The sequence below is a fragment of the Tamandua tetradactyla genome, chromosome 26 (genome assembly GCF_023851605.1).
Source record: "Tamandua tetradactyla isolate mTamTet1 chromosome 26, mTamTet1.pri, whole genome shotgun sequence".
Taxonomy (NCBI): domain Eukaryota; kingdom Metazoa; phylum Chordata; class Mammalia; order Pilosa; family Myrmecophagidae; genus Tamandua; species Tamandua tetradactyla.
Genome location: NC_135352.1, coordinates 7,056,714 through 7,081,083, shown reverse-complemented (window position 1 = coordinate 7,081,083; position 24,370 = coordinate 7,056,714). Strand labels below are relative to the sequence as shown.

Sequence of the window (24,370 nt, the reverse complement as noted above, 5' to 3'; positions counted from 1 at the left end):
TTGCCTTCTTGAAATACCAGTAATGATGAGCTATAAAGAAATATGGATTGTTGTTGTGCACAATATTCTCAGAGTTTTCAGTTCACTGATGTAGAGAAAAGTATTGGAGTTAGATGAAATATTCTGAGTTTCCTTCCTGCTGGGATATTTATTTTCTTCCCTAGCATGCAGCGCTTAGCTCTCTTTCAGAATGAATGGGAAAATTATGTAGGGTTTGAAATGCTATTTTACTCAATGAAGAAATATAATGATGCATAAGATCAGTGCTGGCTTTTTGACTCAGTGAACGCCACAATGTTTGCTAATCCAAAGCTTTCAGTGGATCCTTTTCCTATAAAGGGACAGATAGGGACTATTTTAGGTTTTGCAAGCCATACTGTCGCTTTCATAACTACTTAACTATGTTCCTGTAGCCTCCCGAAAGCAGCCATAGGCAATGTATAAGTGAATGATCATGGCTGTGTTCCAATAAAACTTTATTTACAAAAAATAGGCTGTGGGCCAGATTTGGCTTACAGGTCATAGAATGTCAATTCCTGCTTTCATTGATGTTCAACTAAAATCTTACCTCTGCATGAAAGGCCATGGAATAGAGGCCTGAGATGGTTTTATAAAGCAAGAAGGAAGAAAAGGAAGGATTCCAAAGCAAGACTCCCTCTATTTCCTCAAACTCTCTACATAACATAGAAAGGGTGACTGACTTTAACTGACACCCTTTCCTATAGCTTTTATCTATTCAAACAAGCCAACCTTCTTGTAAGATTATGTTCTTCAAATCTAGTGTTGTTTTGTATGCACTGAGGAGATAAAAATTTGCTACATAGCTTTCACTTAGCATCATGAAAATATGGGTGGTATTCAAAATTCTCTAGATCTGAGAATTAAGACATTCAGTACATGATTGTAATCTGAGCATTAACCATGGATTATTATTGTTTTCAAATAACATTGTTTACCAAAGGAAAGCAAGCAATTGTGGTGTATATTAATACCCTGTTCCTTTGGTAGATGGGAAGAATTTCACCTAATCCTCAAAGAGAAAATGAAATCTTTACAGACAGTGAGGTTAGTCCAAATGTCCGTTCCAAGAATGACAATGTATGCCATTCCAAAGACCAGAGCTTAGCTTATAGTGTGTTGAACACTCACCAGGATTTAGAAAGTGAGGGATTGACTTTTAGTTCAGTTTCACAAATACCTTTACCTTTTCTCCTATGTCCATTTCAATTTGATAAGTTTAGGGGATCTTATTCAGTCCTTTTGGATTTGTTCTATCGAAGAAGTTCTCAAAAAGGGAGTAGTAAACTAGGGCTCACTTGAACGTTCATAAGAAAATGAAACTGAAATCCAGGAAGTTTACTTGGATTTTTAAAAAATCATAAGACAAGAATGAAGAAAGACATAATGTTTGCTAAAATTCATGAACAATGTTATGCATGGCTCTCTTTTAGAATGTGTATTTTGTTTTCATTAAGAAATTAATTCCAAGAAAGTTTCTCTTCCTCTGAGGTCAGAAAGCAGGGAACTCAGGAGATGTTTAATTAGGGCATTGTGTCCTTTACATAAATACCACTAGCTGATATGCACATCAGCTCTGACCAAGTTTCTCAGGTATGTGGCTGAAGGTTTACGTGAATCGCACAAGAAGTGGTTTGCTGATTTCCAAACTCGGCCACTCATTATGAAGTCTGCGGACAGATCAAAGTGTCATAAAAGTCACAATGACCCTTGTTATTTGGTATTGGAGACAAAATGCTTCAGAAAGGGTATAAATCCATTCACTTTGCATGTGTCAGGAGAAAAAGGAAATATGTACCTTTGGATCCTAAAAATCAACAACAAGCTCCCTGAAGAGATTGCCTTTACCATCACTTTAGCTGTATTTAGTACAAACATGTATACATTAACCCACTAGTAAAAAGTCTTACCTGTATCTCTGATTGTATACTTTCAGACAGTGTTCTAATAAATTCCATAGAGTGAATACTGACATCATTATAAATGTGAATAGAAATGTAATTATTCTTACTACTGAGTGAGAGGCTTTCCCTATAGTAGACATTTGGTGCTAGAAGACAGTTAATTTCTCACTACAGGACCAGTAATTGGTATAAAATTTATACATTTTCACTGAATTAAAATGAAATTTAAAAATAATAAAAAGGTGAAAAAATCTGTCATTTTTGAATTTCAACAATGCGCTTAGATTTCAAAGCCATATCAATTCTGCTTCTGATATCAAAATCAATACAACTGAAAGAGTATTGCTTTTAAAGGAGGATATTTACAATTTAATCTCCATTTTAGGAAAAGCAAACAAATGAAACTTGAGTGATTGAGATTTTCTTCAACAAGATTTTCTTTCATCCTGGAAACAATCAGGATGACCAACAGCTTTAAGCCTTCATGAAAATGGTACCACAGAAACTGGCTATTTGCTTATTTAGAAGAAAAATAGGAGAAGGCATCTTCATCATATCATGTGTTCTGCTAGTATATAGGTTATAGGGATTAATTGCAAAAATCAAAGATATTAATGGGCATATAGAATTAATTATTAAAAGCTTTTCTAATTTGGAATTTGCATTGTTGACCAGTTACAACTTAAAAAGCTTTAATTGAATAATTATGACTGGACACTGTAAAGTCCAACATCATATGCATTGACATTGTATGGACTGTTAAATAATGACTGATTGCTTAATGCCTATTGTGGGTGTTACATTGAATTGGAACCTAGGGAAGTCAACAGGAAAATACATGCTAGGGCACTGTTTTATCAACAGGATCTTTGTATCTCCTATAATGTCTAGATTAGATTTAGTGATAATGAAAAGCAGTGATAACCATTACTCAATAACTTTATTAAATGTATGAACTCTATTAGAAACATGTCAGCTACAGATAAAATCATGAGCCTAATGCATTAATATTTTGAATAACCTTCAAAATATGTAATTGGGCTATATAAAGTATATAGCAAGAGGGTATGCAATGGGTACTGTGCTTGCCCTCTGGCATCAAATCATTTCCAGTTTTGCTAATGTTTTATGTACTAATTGATCACTAAATCATGCCTATTCCAAAGATCATAGAGAAATGTGTTATGTCTCCTTGAAAAGGAACTGTAAGCATTGCTCTTTATTATTTTACAACAGATTTAAAATTTCCAGTAATAAAAGTGCTATGTTTAGATGTCTGTGATGGTATAAGTGCTTTGGGTCTCCATGTCACCTCTAAACGGAACGTGACAAAATAGCAAAGATTTTGGAAGAGATAAGCCATGTACATACACTATATAACAGATTTTCTAAGCAAAAACAGAATAAAGATGATATTTTCTGTATAACCCAAACATTACCCTCCTTGGGAAATGACCCTTCATTGTTTTGTTTGCCTTGTAATTTTTAAGTAACCATTTCTCTCATTTTCATATTCTTTCATAAGCGGTTTCAGAGTCTTACATAAATATAAGTGCATGTAATTTAGGAGGCTCAGTATGTCTAGACTATAGAAACAAAGTACTTATTTTCTTATTCTTATGCCCATAAAAGCTGCATGCTCTGAGATGTGAGAGGGAAGGCAGTATGGTAGACTAGCAAGATTAGTCTCCTAGGCATCAAAGCGTGAGATTTCCTACCAGTCACCATTGGATCGTGAACAAATCCCTTAATCTCTCTGAGTGTCAGTGATGTAATCTCTAAAATAATATTGTTGCCTTGTACTCAGATCTTTGTTTATAATACTGTTCTCCATTAAAAGGAACAAGGACTACTTAGAAAAATGGTTGATTCTGAGACTAGGGCAGGGAATATATTGGATGAGTTTGAAACATGTTCTAGTGCGAGAAAGTAAGGAAGAGCTCAAAATACAAAAAGTTAGGATGTAGGAGTCAACTGAAAGAGCTCCTAATGACCAAAGCCAGTACAATTTGAGCAAGAAAATAAATTATATGATATTGGATTATAATCCAAATTATATGATCCAAATAATAAAATGCACACCCATGAATCCATACTAATATGAATAAATGATCAGATAAATAGATACAGAATAAGATGCAAGTCTTCCATATGGAAGAATTTCAAAGAATTTATATGGATTCTTCCCAATCAAGGAGGTGGAATATAACTCCTCACTTAAGAACTTAAAAGTGAGCTACATGAACACCACAACTATGTAAATCTTGAACAGGGTATGAGATCCTGTTGGTTTGTACAGGTTAATGTGATGTTGTGATATATCCCAGAGTAATCTGGGCTGATAATAAAAAAAAAGTATTGGCAAAATCCTCATCAGGAACTGGGGAGAAAGGAGGAAATTTTAAACTTCTCAATCTGGAGAATTTCTTATATTCTCGCAAGCAGTGGGGACAGCCAATTCAATAGGCTGAGTCCTCAATCTTGGCATTTGTCCCTGTGAAACTTATTCCTGCAAAGGAGAAGCTAAGCCTACTTAAAATTAATCCTAAGAGTCACCCCCAGAGAACCTCTTCTGTTTCTAAGATGTGGCGTCTCTCTCTAAACCAACCTGGCAGGTGAACTCACTGCCCTCTGCCCTATGTGGGTGACTCCCAGGGGTGTAAATCTCCCTGGCTATGTGGTTACAGAATGAACTGAGTTGGGATATGACATTATGGGATTGAAAAAGCCTTCTTGACCAAAAGGGGGAAGAGAAATGAACAAAATAAAGTTCCAGTGGCTGAGAGATTTTAAATAGAGTTGAGAAGTTATCCTGGAGGTTATTCTAATGCATTATGGAGTGGCTGAAGGGAAGTACCTGAAACTGTTGAGCTGTGGTCCAGTAGCCTTGATTCTTGAAGACAAAAGTATAAAGATAAAATTTTACATGTGACTGTGTGTGATTTTGAAAACCTTGTATTCTGATGCTCCTTTTATCCAGGGTATGGACAGATGAGTAAAAAAATAAGGAAAAAAAATAATAATAGGGGGTGATAAAGGGTAAAAAAAAAACCAGTTAGATTGAAATACTAGTAGTCAATGCGACGGAGGGGTAAAAGGTATAAGATGCATGAGTTTTTTTCTTTTTTCTTTCTATTTCTGTTTCCAGAATGATGCAAATGTTCTAAAAATGATCATGGTGGTAAATACACAACTACGTGATGACATTGTGATCCATTGATTGTATACCATGTGTGTGAAGATTTCTCAATAAAATATTTTTTAAAGAAGAGTGGGCTACTCTTAGTAACTTGTACCCACAAAGTACAATAGGGAAATGAGGGGGAAAAGTAACTTAAAGTTGAAGAAATCTGGAAAATGTTGCAGTGTTATCAAGATTCAGATCATCAGTTGATGTCATGTTGTTAGGATATACTATTCATAGGATGTTGGGAAGAATATAAGGATACCTGTGGCATGTCTGTCTGTCTGTATGTATGTATGTATGTATGCGTATATACTGGTTTTTTTTTTTTTTTTTTTTTTTTTTAGGTTCATGGTCCACAAACTGAACCTGGGTCTTCCACATAGGAGAGCATTCTACCATTAAACCATCCGTCCACCCTATACCGGTCTTCTTGAGATCTTTTATGACCAAATGATTTTAGGTTTTAGTTAATATTTTGGTAAATTAGTTAAATCATACTACCTGGCTTCATAATTGGTGACAAATGGAATAAGACCAGTTCTACTTTACAATCATGTTATTTCTGTTAGCCATTTGTTTTGCAAAAAATTAATAAATTGTAGTAACTTTTGGGTCTTTTATTACTAATCTTAATTTGAATTTGTTATTTTGAATTGTTTAAAATTTATTTAAAACATTTTCATGGTAACATTTTCCCCGTAATTCAGATTATTATGAATATTAATGCATGTTAAAACTGTATCAATTTGAAAATATCTTAAAATTCAGCCCTTCTGATACTTCGAATTGACTTTGTCCCGACATATGTTATCAGCTGGTGTGTGGGTGCATGTGTGTGCATGTGTTTATAGGTTACTGTACTCAATCCTAGGGTACTGAACTCAAATGGTTATGTTTTACCCCTTGAATTTGTGCTGTAATGGTTGTGGTTGCAGTAGCCAAAAAATTACTTGTCCATGCCCACAAGAACAGATTACCTCAAAACTTGTCCTATATGTTGTACATCTTGTGAAATCTTTTGGAATTATTTTCCTACCTCCTCTGTGCCATCTCCAGTCATTCTCAAAACCTTTTCATCCTCAAGGGAGTAGTAGAGCCTGGAGAAAAGTCATCAAAGTACATTCATTCACACTATTGTTTTTAGTTAAGCCCTATCTTCCTATTACCTGGTGTGCCAGTTTGAAAGTGTTATTATGTACTCTAGAAAAGTCATGCTTTAATCCTGATCCTATCTTGTGGGAGTAGCCCCTTCTTTTAATCCTGATTCAATAATGTAGGTTGGAATATTTTGATTAGATTATCTTCATGGATGTGCCACACCCAGCTATGGGTATTCACTTTTGATTAGATGAAGATGTGGCTCCACCTATTCCAGGTGGGTCTTGAATAGTTTACTGAAATCCTTTAAAACAGGAACATTTTGGAGAGAAACTTCAGAGCTGAGAGATACAAAAGAAACGACAGAAGTCTCAGAGCTGACAGAAACTTACAGCAAAACTGACATAGATGCACATATATGGAGAACACAGACACAGAATTTTGAAGATGCTTATAGTCCAGCAGACATCGCCATGAGAAGTTAAGCAAGCCAGAACCTGGAGAGAGCCACCAGAACCAACAGAGCCCACGTGGCCAGAGACTTTTGGAGCAAAGGGAGAACACCCCTCCTGGGGAAGCCTTATGAAATGAGGAGAGAAAGTTAGTAGATGCTGCAATGTGCCCTCCCAGCTGAGAGGGAAACTCTGAACTTCAGTGTTGCTTTCTTTGGAGTTAAGGTATCTTACCTCGATGCCTTAATTTGGACACTTTCACAATCTAAGAACTGTAAACTTGCAACTTATTCAATTCCCCTTTTTAAAAGCCGTTCTAGTTCTGGTATATTGCATTCCAGCAGCTTGCAAACTAACACACTTGATGAGGGAGATGGGTCAGAAAGTATGGAGTTGAAATTCTGTCTCTATTACTTTATGAAGCAAGCTAAGGACTTGAGAGCTTACTTTATCCTACCTCACTCCCATTTTCCCTCTGAGGAAACTAAGGTCCATATAATGTCTCTGCCATTGTTGGAAAAGTATCTCCTTACTTTAAAGGAGATGAACTCTGAATTAGGAAGCTAGGTTGTAAGAGTATTGGTGTCCACAGAAGTTTATTTTTAAAGGATATCAAATTGCCCAAATTTAGAAAAAAAGTAATATAATAATTAAACTCTGGATTCTAAAAACAAATAATATGTGAATTTAGTGATATTCTGTCTGTATTTCCAACTGTTGTGTGCTCAGTTCAGCCAGAGTACCTCATTTTCCACTGACTCTCCATATACTTCCTTCCTGAAGCTGAGAATTTGGACAAAGATGATGACCTTCTCTTTTTGCAGGAGAACTATATATAGTTTAAAATATAAAAGTAGTTTCATGTCCCTCCTAGGGCCTCCACACCAATAGCTAAATGCTGCTTATGGAAGTCCATTGGAAAAAATTTAGCTCTAAGAACTTTTGAGGTCTATAGGTAATATACTCAAATCTCCTTTATGTCTGGTCAACTTATAAATTTTAAGAAGCAATCAAAATAACTCTATTAAAAACATACACTCTCTAATTTTGTAGTAGCGAACTTAATCTTTTTTTGTTTCCCACAGGAAACATAGCACAGGGTCACTGTGATGTGACCAAGAGTATATGCATCTACTCAAACTTGCACAACTTTATGTCCAGGCTAGAAACCACCTTCCCAATTGCTTAGTAATAGAGTGTTTTTCAGTGGTTCTGAGTGTGCCCTGTGGCCCCATGTGTGCATTGAGTGGGCTTTTATTATCTTTTAAATGAAATCAAGATGAACATACATTGATTTACGTATCAAAGTGGCTAGCAAATGAAGAAACTGCAAAATGCAACCATTATTTGCATATAAATGCTGCTTATCAGCCACATTGGAAACAATCGATACAGCAAAGACTAAACCATAGGTCTCAGTTTTGTGAATGCATAATCATTGATATTGAGGATAATAGCACAGGATTAAAGAAATCGTTAAGTTTGGAACATCTCTGATTATGAACATGAATTCATGTGCAAATATTTCTGCAATGAGGATAATGTTTTAGAAATAGTTATCAGTTAGCAATCCATATTTTTCTTTCTTTTATGGTATTTTCACCATTAAGCCTAGACTTTGAGGATTATGACCAGGGAAAGGATTAACGACATCAAAAAATGTCTGCAGGTAGGGAAGATGAAAAACACAGAAGCTGAGGTCTGGTAATACAAGAGAAAAGAGAAGAGATCTCCTAGCGTTAATGGGGGGAAATGGGGAAAGGTAGTGCAGGAGGCAGACTTCAGAATTTCCCATGGGATTTAAATTCCTTCAGGGTAAAAGGAATACAAACATCTAAATTATTCTGAGAAAGTAATTTCCTTTTCTCATTATCAGGGCATGTGGGATTTGAGAGTAGGATTAACTTGGCCCTATAAAGTTTTATTATTATTGCTATTATCATCAGCATCATCACCATCATCATCATTTACATTTGAGTTGAAGTGTATCATTTCAATCTTATTATATTCCCAAAATTGATAAGGTAAAGAAAACACTTCACTAACAATTGCAGGCTAACTGCTCATTTTGATACTAATGGCACCTTTGACTTAGTTCATGGATAATTTTTAAACATTCACTTTTTTCCCCAAAAACTATTTATGTGCTTTACCTATTTAATAAGATATGGTAAAAAAAAAAAAATACAACTGAAATGTTTAACTTGATGAACTGTGTCTGGAATTTTTCTTTATTTTTATATAAGCATTTGTGAATTACTTACCATTTTTTTTTAGTGCTCTAACATGTAAAGTGAAAGCCAGGGCTACATAGGTACACTTTTATTTTTCGAGGTGGGGGGATGTACATGGTCAGGGAATCGAACCTGGGTCTCCTGCATGAAAGGTGAGCATTCTACCACTGAACCACACATGCACCCTGCATACATACAATTTTAAATTATTAATACACTTGTTGTAGATATCAGCCAAATAAGGGCTGCCACAAAATAAACTTTTTATAGTCTGAGGCTGTCTGACAAAAGGAGAGTCTGACATTTTGTTCATACTTGGATACCTGCTCATCATTGATACCTAGTATACTGTAACTTGTTACTACAGTATGGGATGATGAGGGTGAGTGGCAAGCAATAGGACCTGTGGAGGGGAGAAGGGATTGGGGCTATATACTTGCTGGGAACCACTGCAGACTAGGGTAAAGGGGGGCACATATCAGGGGAAGTTCATGTGATGTCATACCTGGGAATCAGTTAATGGCTGAGAAGAAGAAACTATTTGGGCTTGCGTGCTTTCTCACCAGCACCTGCTGAAGGCATCCCTGATCTATGTATCAATAAAATAGACCTATCGCTCAGCCAACATGACATGCAAACTCACCACCCTCCCCCTCTCTAAGTGGGACATGACTCCCAGGGTGGAAACCTTCTTGGCAATGTGGGACAGAAATCCTAGACTGAGCTGGGACTCAGCATCAAGGGATTGAGAAAACTTTCTAGACCGAAAGGGGAAAGAGAGAAATGAGACAAAGCAAAGTGTCAGCGACTGAGGGATTTCAAACAGAGTAGGGGTTATCCTGGAGGTAATTCTTACATGTTATGTAGATTCTTTCTTCTTTTTTTTTTTCGCATGGGCAGACACAGGAATCGAACCTAGGTCACTGGCATAGCAGGTAAGAGCTCTGCCTGTTGAGCTACCATGGCCTGCCTGACATCACCTTTTTAGTTAAGGTGTATTGGAGAGGCTGGAGGGAATTGCCTGAAACCGTAGGGCTGTGTTCCAGTAGCCATGTTTCTTGAAGATGATTGTATAATGATAAAGCTTTCACAGTGTGACTGTGTGATAGCGAAAACCTTGTGTCTGATGCTCCTTTTATCTACAGTATGGACAGACAAGTAAAACATAGGGATTAAAAATAAATAAATAATAGGGGGAACAAATGTTAAAATAAATTTAGTAGATTGAAATGCTAGTGATCAATGAAAGAAAGTGGTAAGGGGTGTAGAAAAACATAGGGTAACAGAGGCTAAAATATATTGGGTAAATGGAAATACTAGCAATCAATGAGAGGAAGGGGTAAAGGTATGGTACATTTGAGGTTTTTTTCTTTCTTTTTTCTTTTTATTTCTTTTTCTGAATTGATGCAAATGTTCTAAGAAATGATCATGGTAATTAATATACAACTATGTGATGATATTGTGAGTTATTGATTATATGTCGAGAATGGAATGATCATATAGTAAGAATATTCATTTTGTATGTTATGTTTAAAAAAAATTAAAAAATAAAACGAAACAAAAAAGGACCTATTGCTATGATCTACCAAAAAGAAAATGATTTATGCAACACAGACATAGAACAATATCCATTTTCCCTTTCTCTTCTTCCTGCCCTGATATCAGAGGTGTAAGTGCACAGAAAGAAAGTACATGCATATGCATGAGTGTGTGTGTGTGCGCCACCTGCATGCATGAGAGAGATGAGAGAGCATAAGAGCACAGAACTCCTCCAGGGGTCACTGGGACCACCAGCTCACCTTCCTGCTGGGGTGGGGGTGGGGTGGGAAGGGAAAAGTAGTTCTTTGAATCAGGTATGGTAATAATGCATTTTTAAATGAACAGAACTAATGTTTCATAACTGAAGATTATGAAATCAGAGTTAGTTTTTATTAAGAGAATTCTATATTTAAGAAATGGGGGTTGGAAGGTCAGCAGGGCAGAACCAGTAGCAGTTAGTAGAAAAACAAAATATTTTCATGTTTTTACCCCAGTGAGCTGAACACCCTCACTATTTAAAAGCTATTCTTTTTTACATATTTAAACATCTGCCCAGGAGTGTGTTTGATCACTGGGTCAATCTACTATGAGAAAACATACTTTCATAGTAGCTCCAATTAAGATCCAGCCCAACATGTACTTAAAATTTCAGATACCTGTTATGAAAATTTACTGTAAAGCAATAAAAATTCCACACCCCACAAAACAAAAGTAGTTCATTATCAAATTCTAAATGATAATTTTAACCGGGTGTTTTATGTGTGTAACCTTGTAACAGTACCTCTAATTAATTATTTCTCAAGGCAGTGGACATAAAAAAGCAGCTTCTATTCATTAATTTCTTCCTGCCACTCACCTATCCCTTCATTCAGTGAATAACTGAATTAAACACACTAAAATCTTCATCGCAATTTCCTCCTGCCCAACGAACACAGGTTTGACTATTCGCAGAAATAATTGCCTTCCTTCTTTTTGCATGCATCAACAAACCCAGCAACTCTGAACTGACATTGACTGGAGGGGAGGTAAACTTCAAGTCTGGCAGTATGGCTTTTATTGCACTTTTGTTTTGTTTTGTTTTGTTTTATTTATTTATTTTTTTTTGCAAACAGCAACTGAGAGCCACTTTTTATAGAGACAGCAGTTAAGCTGCAAGAATTGCTTTCCAAACTGAATCAATTATGATACATTGTAGCTTGGCAGATCAAGAAAACATGTCTCACCTTTTTATCTGAGCCCCTTAAGGCTGCAGCCTAAGGGTGACCGTTCAGGCGCCGGAGAGGAGAGAATTATCAGTGGGTCAGTGTGTTGTTTGACAAGGTCTTTTTCTCCTTTTCTGGGTGGATGTTGTGGGAGCTTTCTATTGATTCTAGGGAAAATTCAGCCATTTTTTAGTTCAGATAAATTTAACCTAAATGTTTCCCTTCAGAAGAAATAAAGGAAGAAAGAATTAAAGAAGGGCTAGCTTATAAATCCACTGTATCCCTGGTAAAAGGGAATGTAGGACACTTAAAAGATCCATCACCCGCCTACTCTCTTTTGGTTTAATCCAGAGCAGTAAGTGTTAGAAGGAGGAATGTTTGGTGTGTAGACAAACAAAACAACAAGCAACATGGAGCATGGGACTTAGCTACTGTTCTCATTAAAAGCCAAAGCAATAGCGAGAAGATGGCGGCTTAGTAAGCCGCGCGGGTCTTAGTTCCTCCTCCAGAAAAGCAACTAAAGAAACAGAAAGAATACGAAACAGCTCCCGGAGTCACGACAGAGACCAAAAAGGCAGCGTACCCCATTCTGGAACAGCTGAACGGGCAGGGAGAATCTGCTGCGGTGAGATACCCGAGGGGCGTGCGTTTTCCCGGCCGGGGCGGCTGGCGACTGGGGTCCCCTCCACGCACGTGGCTCCCCAGTCTGACTGGGAACGTTGGATAGCGGGGCCCTCCCATCACGCTTGGCGTTTCAGGCCAGCTGGGCAATTAGGACCGGCACTCTCCCAAGCCGCAGCGGCCAGCGACCCCCACCTCCACGCACGGTTTCCCGGGCCGACTGCCGTGCAGACAGACGAGCGCCACGAGCGCCACCTACTGGGCAGGAAAAGAAAAACAGAGCCCAGAGATTTCACAGAAAAACCTTTCAACCAGCTGGGTCCCACACCCAGGGAAATCTGATCAAATGCCCAGACACCAGCAGAAAATAATGGATGACGCTCGGAAAATTGAAGATATGGCCCAGTCAAAGGAACAAACCAATAGTTCAAATGAGATACAGGAGCTGAGACAACTAATGCTGAATATACGAACAGAAATGGAAAAATTCTTCAAAAACCAAATCAATAAATTGAGGGAGGACATGAAGAAGACATGGGCTGAACAAAAAGAAGAAATAGAAAATCTGAAAAAACAAATCACAGAACTTATGGGAGTGAAGGACAAAGAAGAAAAAATGGAAAAAACAATGGATACCTACAATGGTAGATCTAAAGAGACAGAAGCTACAATTAGTGAACTGGAGGATGGAACATCTGAATTCCAAAAAGAAACAGAAACTATAGGGAAAAGAATGGAAAAACTTGAGCAGGGGATCAGGGAACTGAATGACAATATGAAGTGCACAAATATACGTGTTGTGGGTGTCCCAGAAGGAGAAGAGAAGGGAAAAGGAGGAGAAAAACTAATGGAAGAAATTATCACTGAAAATTTCCCAACTCTTATGAAAGACCTAAATTTGCAGATCCAAGAAGTACAGTGCACCCCAAAGAGAATAGACCCAAATAGGCGTTCTCCAAGACACTTACTAGTTAGAATGTCAGAGGTCAAAGAGAAAGAGAGGATCTTGAAAGCAGCAAGAGAAAAACAATCTGTCACATACAAGGGAAACCCAATAAGACTATGTGTAGATTTCTCAGCAGAAACCATGGAAGCTAGAAGACAGTGGGATGATATATTTAAATTACTAAAAGAGAAAAACTGCCAACCAAGACTCCTATATCCAGCAAAATTGTCCTTCAAAAATGAAGGAGAAATTAAAACATTTATAGACAAAAAGTCACTGAGAGAATTTGTGACCAAGAGACCAGCTCTGCAAGAAATACTAAAGGGAGCACTAGAGTCAGATACGAAAACACAGAAGAGAGAGGTATGGAGTAAAGTGTAGAAAGAAGGAAAATCAGATATGATATATATAATACAAAAGCCAAAATGGTAGAGGAAAATATTATCCAAACAGTAATAATACTAAAAGTTAATGGACTGAATTTCCCAATCAAAAGACATAGAATGGCAGAATGGATTACGACCCAGCAATACCACTGCTAGGTATCTACTCAAGGGACTTAAGGGCAAAGACACAGACGGACATTTGCACACCAGTGTTTATAGCAGCATTATCTACAATTGCAAAGAGATGGAAACAGCCAAAATGTTCATCAACAGACGAGTGGCTAAACAAACGGTGGCGTATACCTACGATGGAATATTATGCAGCTTTAAGACAGACTAAACTTATGAAGCATGTAATAACATGGATGGACCTAGAGAACATTATGCTGAGTGAGTCTAGCCAAAAACTAAAGGACAAATACTGTAAGGTCCCACTGATGTGAACCGACATTTGAGAATCAGCTTGGAATATATCATTGGTAACAGAGACCAGCAGGAGTTAGAAACAGGGTAAGATAATGGGTAATTGGAGCTGAAGGGATACAGACTGTGCAACAGGACTAGATACAAAAACTCAAAAATGGACAGCACAATAATACCTAAGTGTAATGTAACTATGTTGGAACACTGAATGAAGCTGCACCTGAAATATGGTTTTTTGTTTGTTTGTTTGTTTGTATCTTTTGTTTTTGTTTTTTTTCTTTTTCCTTTTTATATATATATATTATTAGTATTATTATTTTAATTCTCTTCTCTATATTAACATTCTTTATTTTTTTCTGCTGTTTTGCTAGTTCTTTTCCTAAATCGATGCAAATGTACTAAGAAATGATGATCATACATCTATGTGATGATACTAAGAATTACTGAGTGCATGTTTAGAATGGAATGATTTCTAAATGTTGTGTTAATTTCTTTTCTTTTTTTTGATTAATAAAAAAATTAAAAAAAAAAAAGCCAAAGCAGACCAAAGAATTAACAGAGACCAGTTAATTCTCGATATTCTAGTTATCAGAAGAAAAATTCTAAAGCGTAGTGCATGTTAGATGGGAAGAAGACTGATTTTTAAAAGCTGCAAGAATTGGATATTGAAACAGAAAAAAAGAGCAGTGATGGAAAAAGTGGTAAAATTGAAGTAAAACCCAGGGTTGAGTTAATACATCAATGTTGATTTCTTCATTCTAATAAATTAACCACATTAATGTAAGACACTGAGTGAAGTATATACTGGAACTCTCTTCGCAATCTATTAATCTAAGAGTATTCTAAATAAAATATTTATTCCGAATTATTCAAAATAAAAACTTCATTGAAAACATGAAAGTTTATAGAGAAGGTCACATAGTTTCCTTCAATGTCGAAGCACAAGGATTCACTGAAAACTTTTGCAGAGATGTTGCTTAGACATCTGTGAGACCCTAAGATGAGTGGACTGAGCTACCAGTCATATCCTTATATTTTGCTTGAACAAGAATCAAAGAAACCCACATATTTCATTCTAATGGTGTACATTCATCATAGGAATGACAATTCATTAGTGCTGGTCAGAATTTAGGAGGTGTGCAACTGATGTTTGCGTCTTGTTAACTGTGTGCTGAGACCATAATCTTCCAGTAAATGAGGGAGTGATACTGAAATGGTGGTATTATGGAACCCAAAATGCTTGAATTTCAGCAGCAAGATAGCTTTCACATGCTAATAGAGTTAGGGAGAACTCTGAGGATGTGAGCTACAGACTGAAGGGTAAGACACTATCCTATACTGTGCCTTGTTTTCCCCAGCCACTAAAAAAAGGTGGATTATGCCCAAAGACGTGTTCAGAATAAGACTAGTTGAGATAGATAGATAGATAGATAGATAGATAGATAGATGATAGATAGATAGATAGATAGATAGATAGATAGATAGATAGATAGATAGATATAGATAGATGGTAGTCAAGTTCAGTTCTCTCTATGTTAGAAATGACCTCCTCAACGTCGTCCCTCTGCCATCCAGATGCTGAGACAATCCAGCCTCCCTGCATTTCATGAAGATGAATGGGATGGTTACACATACAGCCTGCTCTGAGGGAAGGCAAATGGCTGGGCTGTCCAGAAATGCTCCCCTGCTAAAGCTGAAAAGGAACTGCAGCTTTCGCCACTCACTCTTTCAGATACTAGAAAGCATTTTTTTTTAGAATGTCTCCATGGATCAATGAATCAGCAAACCAACCATCAATGTCTCATTAATAGAGTAAGGTTAGGAAGCACTGAGAATCTCAAATTACTTTCCATTCAAGGGGAAAATCTTGAAACTGAGAACATTTATGACTCATTCCCCATCTAACTTTCCAGAGTCATCTTCCCTCACTCTCTCAGACTTTAGCAAATACCTAGTTATCACTCACTGTGGCCTTGGGATTCAGGCCAGAAATACTTCTGGCTGAAACAGAATAGCAGAAAATTCCTGAAAAAAATGTCTAAAGGTGGTAAGTTTGGAACTGATAAAAGCAGGTGGTGGTGCCAAATGAAATTCATGGATTGGCCTAGGATTCTCTTGCAAAATAGGATTTGTTTTTTGCTAGGACTTCTCAACTACCACAGGAGAAAACAATCAAAGCTGGATTCTAGCTCAAAGTGATGTAGTTGCATTTTTCCTGAGCTGTTCTCATTCTTTATAGAGGAATGTTTAAGACATTCAGCCTCAAGACAATGTCCAACACTGGCTGATTAGAGAACGTGTACATCTAATTAAAATTGAGGATGGCTCCTAATTATTGATTCCATTAGCATTAATTATTATTTTCAAGTGAGTAGCTATAGATTATTGCCATATACTAAGGACCTTTTTAAGGTCAATTTGCAAAGGTGTCTTTTTTTTTCTTACAAAAAATCATAGAGGAGAATCACTATTATGTATCCATCTGATTTAGAGTTCAACATGTTCCCATTAGAAATGACTTTCTGCCTGCAGCGAAAGTGATTTAAAAATCCCAATAGCTTTCCCAAGAGCAGAATATTGATATTTACCTCTCTTAGAAAGACATGCTTCATGCTGGGAGTGCTTCCAATTTTTTCCTAAATTAGCTAGGCTCGTAATGAAGCTGACAGAGTCAAAATTGATCATCTCGAACAGTCCCTGTAAGTAGCAATGACTGGCACTTTCAATCTACCCATTCAGTTTTTCCATGGGGTAACTGCATCACTTCCCATCTCAAATTCAAAATCACCTGTAAATAATCAACAAGCAATCAATCACTGGACCTTCAAAATTAAGAAAAGAGTTTAAGAATGTTCTAAATTTTGATCTGGGTGGAGGGGGAGGTGTTTATCAAGAAATACAAATGTAAAAAGCCATGAGTGGTAGAATTAAAATTTGTGCAATTTTCTATATGTTATACTTGATAAAAAGTAAGGAAAATAAGAGTATGAGGGTACACAGGAAAAATGGAGCAATACTCTGAAAAATTTAATTTTAAAAATTCTATCTTGTTTGCAAAATCTTCAACATTTCTTTGCCTTTTTAGGATATCTGTTAGAGGAAGATGTAAATTTAACTGGCTAGGGACATAGGGCTATGTGCTTTGTATTCCTTAGCCCTCACCTAGTAGTTTTTCCTAAGTCTCTAAAATTCTGTTCCTTCTATGGATACACCTACTATATCACATGTCACATTATATTACAGTTCCTAGATTTTCTGTCTCTCTCTCCCACTGGAATATAAAAGAGGAGGCTGTGCCTGGTTTATTACACTACCTAAGGTAATCCTTCGAACACAGGAGACGTTTGATGCTTTTTAAAAAATCAGCTTTATTGAGCTATAATTTATATATCTTACAAATCGATAATTGTAAGAATTCTACGTGATGCATTTAACAACTGCATTAGTCATATTAACAATCACCATCATCAAGGTATAGAGTATTTCTATCACTCCAAAAATGTTTCTTTGTGTACTTTGCAGTGCTTGACAATCACTGATCTGTTTTCTTTTACACTATTTTAACTTTTTTGAGAATTTTGTACAAATATATAAGTAGTTTATTTAATTTGGAGCAATGTGTTTGAGAGGCATAAAAGTAATTGAATGTATCAGTAGTTCATTATTTTTATTACTATTCTATTATATGGATATGTTACAATAATTTTATCCATATAATAGTCGGTAAGCACTTGGATACAAGGCTATGTGTGGACATATGTTTTCATTTCTCTAGGTAATTTCCAAGGGATGTGATTGCAAAGTCAAATAGTCTGGGCATGCTTAAATTTATCAGAAGTGCCAAACTGTTTTCCAAAGTGACTCTACCATTTTGCATTCTGATTCAGTACTATAGCTTCATCCACACTTAGTATTGTCAGTCTTAGTAATTTAGCCATTCTTGACATTGTTTAGTAGTACCTCATTTTGCTTTAAACTTTCATTTCCCTAATGAATAAGGATGATAAAAGGGTTTTTTTGTTGTTGTTCTTTTTGCTGCTTTTTGCATATATTTATTGGATGAAGTGTCAGTTCACATCTTTGGGCCATTTTTAAAATTGTGTTGCTTCAGTTTTTATTCTTGACTTGCAAAGGTTATTTGTGTATTCTGTATACAAGTCCTGTATGCCAGGTGTAAGCTTTGTAAATCTTTTCTTCCTTATAGGTATTTGCTTCCTGTCTGTTGTTTGTATTATCGTTTTTAAACCATATATTTAAAACTCCTTTTTAAATTTTTTTTATTAATTAAAAAAAATTAACTAACACAACATTTAGAAATCATTCCATTCTACATATGCAATCAGTAATTCTTAATATCATCACGTAGATGTATGATCATCATTTCTTAGTACATTTGCATCGATTTAGAAAAAGAAATAGCAAGACAACAGAAAAAGAAGTAAAATGATAATATAGAGAAAAAACAAAAATAAAAAATACAAAAAATACATATAAAAAAACAAACAAACAAACAAAAAAAACCATAGCTCAGATGCAGCTTCATTCAGTGTTTTAACATAATTACATTACAATTAGGTAGTATTGTGCTGTCCATTTTTGAGTTCTTGTATCTAGTCCTGTTGCACAGTCTGTACCCCTTCAGCTCCAATTACCCATTATCTTACCCTGTTTCTAACTCCTGATGGTCTCTGTTACCAATGACATATTCCAAGTTTATTCTCGAATGTCGGTTCACATCAATGGGACCATACAGTATTTGTCCTTTAGTTTTTGGCTAGACTCACTCAGCATAATGTTCTCTAGGTCCATCCATGTTATTACATGCTTCATAAGTTTATTGTCTTAAAGCTGCATAATATTCCATCGTATGTATATACCACAGTTTGTTTAGCCACTCATCTGTTGATGGACATTTTGACTGTTTCCATCTCTTTGCAACTGTAAATAATGCTGCTATAAACATTGGTGTGCAAATGTCCGTTTGTGTCTTTGCCCTTATAAAACTCCTTTTTAATTTTGATGAAATTACTTTATGATTTGTAATCTACATTTTTAACTTATCACAGTATTATAGCAGAGAAGATTAGCATGGCCCCTGAGCAAGGACGACACGCAAATTCGTGAAGCGTTCCATATATTTTTTTTTGAAGAAAATCAGCATTGTAACACTTCAGAAATAGTATAAGAACCTTTGAACAGTCTATTCTTTCCTTGTCTTAGCCATTGTGACATAGTTCTCATGCAATTTACTACCACGTATTATTAACCCACTACACTTTTATTCTTATTTTTGCTTTAAGCAGTTTTTTCTTAATTGTTTTATTTGCTTTTTAGCATTTTTATTATGAAATATATATACAAAAACGTGATACATTTCAAAAAGTAGTTATAGAATAAATTTCAAAGTATGGAAGCGGTTACAGTTCCACAATTTCAGGTATTTACTTCCAGCTGCTCTTAGACACAAGAGACTAAAAAGAAATATCAAATGAATCAATAGTCATATTCATTTGTTAAATTCCCTCTTCTCTGTTATAACTCCTCTTTCTCTTTTGATCCTTCTCCCAATCTTTAGGACTCTTTGGGCAATGACCATTCTAACTTCTTCATGCTGAAGAGGGGTGTTGACGTTATGGAGTAAGGGGATGCAACTGGTTGATGCTTTTGGAGGGACTGGCAACTCTAGGTTTCAGGGCTTATCTGGCCTGAAATCATCTGGAGGCTTTAGGTTTCTGAAAATGAATTTAATGAATGAAACGTTTATAGAATCTCAGAAAGAGCCCTGGGTATTCTATAGGCTTTGTAGGAATACCATTGGTTGGGGCTTGGCATAACATAGCAATTAGCAATTTCGTGCTGAAACTTGCATGAGAGTAGCCTCCAGAATAGCCTCTGGACTCTGTTTGAAATCTCTTAGCCACTGATATCTTATTTTGTTACATTTCTTTTCCTTCTTTTGGTCTGGAAGGCATTGCTGATCCTATAGTGCCAGGGCCGTGCTCATCCCTGGGAGTCATGTCCCAGGGATACTTAATCCCTGAACATTATGTCCAACATAAGAGGGGTGGGCAATAATTTTACTTGCAGAGTTGGGCTGAGAGACAGAGAGAGAGAGAGACAGAGAGAGAGAAAGAGAGCGAGGCCACATCTGAGCAACACAAGAGGTTCTCTGGAAGTAACTCTTAGGTATAATTATAGGTAGACTTAGCTTCTCCCTTACAGAAATAAGTTTCATAAGAGCAAGCCTCAAGATCAAGGGCTTGGCCGATTAACTTGGGAGTCCTTAATATTTACAAGCATATAAGGGGTTTCCCAGGTGGAAAAGTTTAATAGTTCCATAGTTTTTCTCTAGTACTTCAAGGGACTTTGCCAGTACTTTTTAATTATCTGCCCAACATATTCTGGGATGTATCTGGATATTACATTAAGCTATACAGAAGTGCAAAACCTTATTCCCAATTCAAGGCTCCATGTGTGTAGTTTGTTTAACTGAACTGGCTAGATAGATTAAATTAGATTCTATGCTACAGAAAATCTATGCTTTGGACAAAATAAACTTCTTTTCTTTTAGTCTCGTATAGTAGATGAAGTTCTAAAATACAGACATTATTACCCTTTACCTCATATTCTGATTTACCTTAGTCCCAACCAGATCAGTTTCATTCTCCTCTCTAATTGATTCCTGGTCTCTGTCAGCTTCTTTAACAGTTGCTGTATGTAGGAATGCTGATTTTCAGAGATGCAGATCTTTAACATTGACTTAGATGTCACACAGGTACCTCAGATTCCAGGTTATACACATATAGCACAGCGTCTCAGAATTTAGAAATAACACTTAAAGCTCAGGGATAAATGTGACTTCTGTAAAAGCTTACAATATAGGCCCCAATCTTTTTGAAAAATATGTTGTAAGAGAGATCATACAATATTCATCCTTTTGATTCTAGCTTATTTTGCTCAACATAATGTCCTCATGGTTCATTCACCTCATTGCATGCCTCATGACTTTGTTCCCTTCTGTAGCCACACAATATTCCATCATTTGTATATACCACAGTTCACCCTTCTGCTTCTCAGCCAATGTAGTCTTCGGCCACCTCCATCCATTGGGTAGCACGAATAATGTGGCCATAAACATCAGTGTGCAAATGTCTATTCGAGTACCTGCTTTCAGTTCTTTAGAGTATATTCCCAGTAACAAGATTGCCTACTCATATGTCAACCCTGTATTTAGCCTCCTGTGGATCTACTGCATTGTCCTTCAAAGAGGCTGCCCTAATCTGCTACCCTACCAACATGAAATAGGTACACCTCTATCTCCACATTTCTTCTGGCACTTGATTCTTTCTGATCATTCATTTATATTGAATCTGCAGGTTTTCTTGAGATTTATTCATGTAGCATATACTCTATCCAAAATTAAAAAATCAATGTATCACAGTATCCTCACTTAGTTATACAATCATAATCACTCTCAAGGTTAGACAGTTTTTGGCTGCTCCAAAAAGAAGAATAACAGATAGACACATCCACATCAAAGAGAAAATTAAGACTCCCCTGAAAACTTGCCGCACACCCATCCGAATTATTTACCCCTAGAGTTGTTGTAGTGCTAGTGATGAGCTCCTGTTAAATACAGAGCATAGCATGCAATAAGTAGATTTTCCCATATAGCCCTCCATTATTAACTCTTTGCACAAGTATCATACCTTTCAAGTAGTTCATGTGAGAACTTATTTATACTTTTAATGCTAATAGGTGAGGTACATGTCTGTAGACAACCCGTTTCAATCACATTCATCTTTAATACGGCACTATTACTTATAAATCCATTAATAAACTACCATCACCTTTATCCATTCCCATACTTTTTAAGTTTAGTCTGATTAACTAGTCTGTACATATTAGGTAACTATTCCCTCTTCTCTAGTTTTTATCTCTAGGTCCCCTATATTCTACATTTTAAGACTATGAGTTTACATTTTCCAAGGGGTTCATATTACTGAAATCATACAGTGTCTATCCTTTTGTGTCTGGCTGTCACTCAGCATTATGTCATCAAGTTTCATCCATGTTGTCACATGCTTCAGGACCTCATTTCTTCTTATTACTGCATAATATTCCATTGTATGTATATACCACATTTTGTTTATTCACCTGTCTGTTGGACACTTTGATTGTTTCCATATTTGGCAATTGCAAATAATGCCACTGTAAATATCAGTGTGCAAATATCTGCTTGTGTCACTGTTTTCAGGTTTTCTTGGTATATACTGAGTAGTGATACTGCCAAGTCATAGGGCAACTTGATTTCTGAGGAACTGCCAAACTGTTTTGCACAGCATCTGTACCATTATACATTCCCACCAGCAGTGAATAACTGTTCCAATTTCTCTACATCCTCTCCAACATTTGCAGTTTCCTGTTGGTTTAAGGGCAGCTATTCTTGTAGGTGTGAGATATCTCATTGTGGTTTTGATTTGCATTTTCTTTATAGCTAATGAAGATAAATATCGTTTCATGTACTTTTAAGTATTTCCTCTCCAGAAAAAAATTTATTCATATCTTTTGCCCATTTTATAATTGGGTTGCTTATTCTTTTGGTGAGTTGGATGATTTCTTTATATTTACTGGATATCAAACCCTTATTAGATATGTGGTTTTCAAATATTTTTCTCCCATTGAGTTCTCTGCCTCTTCAGCTTTTTTACAGTCTTTTGAGGCACAGATGCATTTGGTTTTGAGTTCTCACTTTTTTGTTTTTTCTTGTGCTTCAGGTGTGAGGTATAAGAAGCTACCTCCCATTGAGTCTTGAAGATGTTTCCCTATAGTTTCTTCTAGGAGTTTTATGGTACTGGCTTATAAATTTTATCCACTTTGAGTTAATTTTTGTATAGGGTGTGAGGTAGCAGTCCTCTTCCATTCCTTTGGCTATAGATATTCAGTTCTCCCATGCCCATTTATTGAAAATACTATTCTTTCCTAGATCGATGGATTTGGAGGCCTTACCAAACATCAATTAACCATAGATCTGATATCTATTTCCAAACTCCCAACTCAATTACATTGATCAATATGTCTATCTTTGTGCCAGTACCATGCTGCTTTGACCACTTTGACATTATAATAAGCTTTAAAATCAGGACGTGTAAGTCATCTCCCTTCAGTCCTCTCTTTTAGAATAATTTGGCTATTCAAGGCCCCTCTCCCTTCCAAATGAATTTGATAGCCAGCTTTTCCAAGTCTTCAAAGTAGATTGCTGGAATTTTGATTGGTATTGCACTAAATCTGTAAATCAATTTGGGTAGACTTGACATCTTAACAACTTTTAAACTTATCATCCATGAACCCAAAATGTCTTTTAGGTCTTTGATTTCTTTTAGCAATGTCTTGTCAATTTTTGTGTACAGGTCCTTTACATCCCTAGTTAGGTTTATTCCTAGATACTTAATTCTTTTAGTTACTATTTTGAGTGGGATTTTTTCCCTAATTGTCATCTCAGTTGGATGTTTGCTTGTGTATAGAACACATTACTGATTTTTGTGCATTGATCTTGTATCCCGCCCCTGAATTTATTAGTTCAAGTAGCTTTTTCACACTTCTTGATTTCTCAGAATTTTCTAAGTATAGGATCAAGTCATGTATAAATAATGAAAGTTTTACTACTTCTTTTCCAATTTGCATGCCTTTTGTTTCTTTTTCTGGCCTGGTTGCTCTAGGTAGAATTTGTAGCACAATGTTGAATAACAATTATGACAGTGGGCATCCTTGTCTTATTCTTGATCTCAGGGGAAAGGCTTTCAGTCTTCCACTGTTGAGTATGATGCTGGCTGTGATTTCATTTTTTCATGTATGACCTTTATCATATCGAGGAAGTTTCCTTCATTTCTTACCTTTTGAATGTTTTTATCAGAAAAAGATGCTGAATTTTTCTGAATACTTTTTCAGCATCAATTGAGATAATTTTGATTCTTCCCTTTTGACATATTAATATGTTATATTGCATTGATTGATTTTCTTGTGTTGAACCACTCTTGCATGCCTGTAATAAACCCCACTTGGTTGTAGTGTATAATTCTTTTAATGTGTCATTGGATTCTATTTGCGAGTTTTTTTTTTCTTTTATTTTTTTGAGAATTTTTGTATCTATACTCATTACAGAAATTGGCCTGTAGTTTTCCTTTCTTGTAGCATCTTTTTTGGTTTGGGGATTAGAGTGATTTTAGCTTCATAAAATGATTTAAGAGTTTGAGCCAATATGGTGCTAGTTCATTTTGGAATGTTGGGTAAAATTCTCCTGTGAAGCTATCTGGTCCTGAACTTTTCTTTGTAGGAAGATTTTGATGATTGATTGAATCTC

General features: G+C 36.1%; 1 non-coding gene across 1 annotated transcript; it reads left to right on the top strand.

Annotated features, from left to right (window-relative positions):
* Nucleotides 1-19,046: 19,046 nt before the first annotated feature.
* On the top strand, nucleotides 19,047-19,150 carry LOC143670096 (U6 spliceosomal RNA). The gene has a single exon (XR_013169274.1). It is a non-coding gene; the product is annotated as a U6 spliceosomal RNA (small nuclear RNA).
* The last annotated feature ends 5,220 nt before the right edge of the window (nucleotides 19,151-24,370 follow it).